Source organism: Rhagoletis zephyria, unplaced genomic scaffold (genome assembly GCF_001687245.7).
Source record: "Rhagoletis zephyria isolate East Lansing unplaced genomic scaffold, Rhagoletis_zephyria_1.1 Rzeph_scaffold_02017, whole genome shotgun sequence".
Lineage (NCBI taxonomy): Eukaryota > Metazoa > Arthropoda > Insecta > Diptera > Tephritidae > Rhagoletis > Rhagoletis zephyria.
In genome coordinates, this window is record NW_016159101.1 from 71,736 (window position 1) to 76,568 (window position 4,833).

Here is a 4,833-nt window from a genome sequence, read left to right on the forward strand (position 1 = left end):
GCTCAGATCGCGAGTAGGTTTGTTAATCCCGGGATCCCGGCCTTCTTAATGTCCCAAAAATCCCGGTATTCTTGCCAAATAATCCCGGGATTTTCGGGATTTGTAATTTGCACTTATGACAAAAATAGAATTCCTGTTCTTGACCAGTATTGGCTATATTTCTTTTTTTATTTAATATTTAATATATTTTATAAATTTCTAGCTCATTATACATATAACACCGCGCGATAGTCAATTTTAAACACAAATATCAATATATTCCCGAAGCCATGGGCCAAATATAGTAAAATTGAGTTTTTAGTTTTTCACTCTGTCGTCAGTAATTCAAAAATGATTTAAAAAATTCAGAGGAATGTGCTTAGAGAAGAAGTATGGGTATCAAATTAAAGAGGATATCCTGTAGAATTTAAACAGATTCAAGATTTTGGTGCAGAAGGACTGGTAAGTATTGAAAATGTCCTTTTAAAATTTTGTCCTTGAAAATTCGCAATATTTGTTTATGAAAAAATTATATTTTAAGGACTTTTATAAACTCGATAACATCCTCGAATCTCGTCCTTTTAACTTTATCAGCTTAAAAAATACCTAATCGTCCTTGTGAATCCAAAAAATTTTATTTTTTTTAATTCTAAAGAAATTTCCTCTTGCATTTGGACCCATATTTTTATTCTACTTTGCATTGAATTTTTTAAATAATTTTTGGAATTAATCATATCTTTGAAATTACAAAGTCCTTTAAAATATATCCTGACGTCAGAGAGAAAGAATAAAAACGCAACTTTAAATAAAAAAGTAGGTTTCAAAACCCGTTTATTTATTATCTCATGATAGGAGAGCTTCTCAAACAACAAAGAGCAATTTTTTTGATGTAAGTTGTTGAAAAGTGATGAATATATAAATCCCGGGACTAAACCCGGGATCCCGGGATTGTGATAAGAACATCCCGAAAATCTCGGGATCGGAAAAAGCCGAAAAATTAACATCCCTAGTAGCGACCTAATACCTGAAATTCTTCTTGAAGGAGTCAAACACATAGTTCTTGGAGACCTTCTCGAGGCAATTTTCGGATGGTACTTGAGTGGACCATTAAAAGCAACCAACTGCTCACACTTATGTTGCAGAGAATTTGAGCGAAAGTCTTGATTCTCAACTTAAGCGGTTCTAGGAAGTAAAGGAGATCGCTGAATCACATCCCCTTTCAGCAGCAGATGCGTATTGCGAAAAGCTGTTTCAAGACACCACCTGTCGGCAAACTGATGGACGATATGTTGTCCGATTGCCATTCAAATCGGAGTTCCCCTCTCAGCTATCTCTAGGTCCATCCCATGCCCATCCGATGAAGCAAGCGCAAATCCCAAATTATCCAATGTTTGCTCTCAGCCAGTTTGCCTTTGGAAAAAATAACAGCTAATCACCACGAACTGCTTAAACACATCCCGACCGAAGATTTGCTAGATTCCAATTTTCTCAAACTTGATTCCTCTAGCTCTAGCAAAACTCTTGTCATTCGTTGGAACGCCTTAAACGATGCATTCTCTTATTCAACCGAGCCCATCCAACCTGCTGGGACAAATTTTATCCTCGGTCTCGAAACTTTTTGACCCCGCAGGGTGGCAAGCGCCTATTATTATTCAGGCAAAAATACTCTTGCAGCAGATATGGTTGGATGGCATTAAGTGGGATGAATGCGTTAAACCACTTTCACTTCAAAAGTGGAACCAATTCATTTCGGATCTTCCTAGTATCGAGCAAATTCAAATACCAAGATGGATGAACTCATGGCTTCTGTGATTCGTCGGAGAAGTCATTCTGCGCATCCATCTACGTAAGAACTCAGACCGACAATACTATTGCATCTCATCGACTTTTTTTTTAGGACTAAAGTCGCACCATTTCAAACTGTAAGCCTTCCACGTCTGGAACTTTGCGGTGCAGTGCAGCACTGCTGCTTTACAAATGTATTAAAAACGTTACCAATCAACTTCCTCTAGGGGAAACAAATATTCTTATGGTCAGACTCGTCTATAGTTCTCTCGTGGCTGGAAAAACCTACATGCGTATGGAAGGTATACGTAGCTAACCGCACCTCTCAAATCATCGCAAGCGTTGGAAATATCAAATGGAGACACGTATCAACCCACAATAATCCTGCTGACCTAGGAACGCGGGGCTGCAGACCACAGGACTTAATACATCAATCCCTTTGGTGGCACGGACCAGCCTGGCTCAAGAAACCTCCAGATCAATGGCCATCATCATTTCTTCAAACCGTTGCTCCACTTGAAGAACGAAAAGTGGAAGCTCTTCATACGGTAGAAGAAGAACCTAACCTCCTAAACCGTTTCTCATCCTGGTCAAAAGCCTTGAGAGTAATATGCTACATCTTTCGTTTCCTTCATCGAACCACTCGAAATCGCATACAATCTATTTCAATTATTAATCATGAAACTACGGTAATTACTCAAAGGGAAATTCATTGGGTTAAATCCAGCGACCATAACGATTATAAGAAATAAAATTAAATATTGCTCCATAATTATTACTGAACAATGGAAAAGTTGTTTTCGTCTCGCGGGGCGATTATTTCAAGACGAATATTATTTACGTCTTCTCATAATAATTATAAGGGTTTTTTTTTTTTCGTCTCTCGGGACGTTTATTTCAAGACGAATATTATTTACGTCTTCTTATAATAATTATATGGGCTTTTTATTGTTTTTCGTCTGTCGGGACGTTTATTTCAAGACGAATATTATTTACGTCTTCTCATAATAATTATATGGGCTTTTTTATTTTTTCCGTCTCTTGGGACGTTTATTTCAAGACAAATATTATTTACGTCTTCTTATAATAATTATATGGGCTTTTTATTTTTTTCCGTCTCTCGGGACGTTTATTTCTAGACCAATATTATTTACGTCTTCTTATAATAATTATATCGGCTTTTTATATTTTTCGTCTCTCGGGACGTTTATTTCAAGACGAATATTATTTACATCTTCTCATAATAATTATATCGGCTTTTTATTTTTTTCGTCTCTCGGGACGTTTATTTCAAGGCGAATGTGATTTACGTCTTCTCATGGTAATCATATGGGACTTTTATTGAATTAAAACTTCTTTATCGATTTCGGAGATTTCGGACCGTTAATTTATCTATTTTCAAGTAATTCTAAGGAATTTTCTGTAGTAATAAATAAACTATAGCTTAACACAGATACGCTAACGGCCCTTAAAGCGTTAAATATATTTATATGTGACACGTAAAGTTAAAAGGGACCTACGCTCAGAAAAAAAGATTTCGAGAAAACGACTTTGAGTTTACCAAGTTGATTTTGATGCTTCTGAACGTTTTAATGGATTGAAATTCGTTACTCGGGGGTTTTCGGGGTCGCTGATTACGAATCCGATATTAGTTTTCCAAAGTTCAAAATGGCGGATCCAATATGGCGGATGACTTTTTTAAAATTTGATCGGAATAGCTTGAAACTCATTACCCGGGGGTTTATGGTGTCGCTGATTACGAATCCGATGTTCGTTTTTTAAAATTCAAAATGGCGGATCCAATATGGCGGAAAAAATTTAAAACTTGTTCGGATTCATGTGAAACTCAAATATGTCGTTGACACCGAAAACGAGGTCAGTGATTACGAATCCGATGTTCGAAAACCCCCGAGTAACGAGTTTCAAGCGAATTTGATTCATTTCAGAATAGTTTGTCAGCTTTGATTTTTTTGTACTTTTTTTGTGTGAAGGTACCTAACTTGGAAGTGAAATTGTGAAAAAACTAATGCAGCTAGAAAGCTACGGTTTATTGCATTGGAAAGAGTGGCCCGTTTACTATAAGAGTCGATGAAAAAGTGAAAACCGATTTTTTCTGACCGTAGGTCCCTTTTAACTTAACGTGTCACATATATATATATATATATACATATATATTAAAGGCTTTCCTTTTACGTGGTTTTGGTTCTTGAAAAGGGTTGCCAGATGTTAGAAAATCAAATGCAAATAATCGAGTTCGGAGATGGTTACGTAAAATATTTAACCCACCGTCACCGCACCGAGAATTGACGAGATTGGTATGTAGAAGTGCAATACGGTTTTATTTTTCAAAAAAGATTTGCCACACAATAGAAATTAAATTCAAAATATTAAAATTATTTAAAAAGTTATACGGGTTATAAGATATGGGTATCAATCCAAATGGTTTCGATTATTTTATTTTTTAACTATACGTATATGTATATATTTTTTTTTATTTTGTTATGTACTTCCTTTATGTACAATGTGCATGTCCAATTAAAGATATTTAATTTTGGTTATTTTTATAATAATATAATTTATTCTTTAACAAGACCCGTGTAAATCCAAGTTTCCAAGCTAAAAAGATTTTGCACTGTGTTGTTAGTGGACATGAAATACTGGTACGTAATCTACCAAAAACTAAAAATCGAAAAAAATTTACATAGTGCACTTTGCAAGTGTAGTACTCAAATCTTCGTACAAATTTCGAGCCATTTGAAACTTATACTTTATTCTACTGGAATTCAATGGACAACAAAACTGCATACTCAGAATCTAATTAAAAAACTCGAAATTTTTACGAAAATTTGTTGAGTCTTTTTTTAAATTGCATACATTTTTAAGGCAGTGGCACTCGATTGTTACATTTGTACAAATTGGTATATTTTTATATTGGGCTATTGGAACAAAATAAAAAAAAAGGAAAATTTTTTTTGTGGTCAAAAGATTGGTACAATACAGCGATGTTCTATTGAAAAATTTCAACAAACTAATTTTCGTGATTGGGATAAAGAAAAATATTTGGGTATT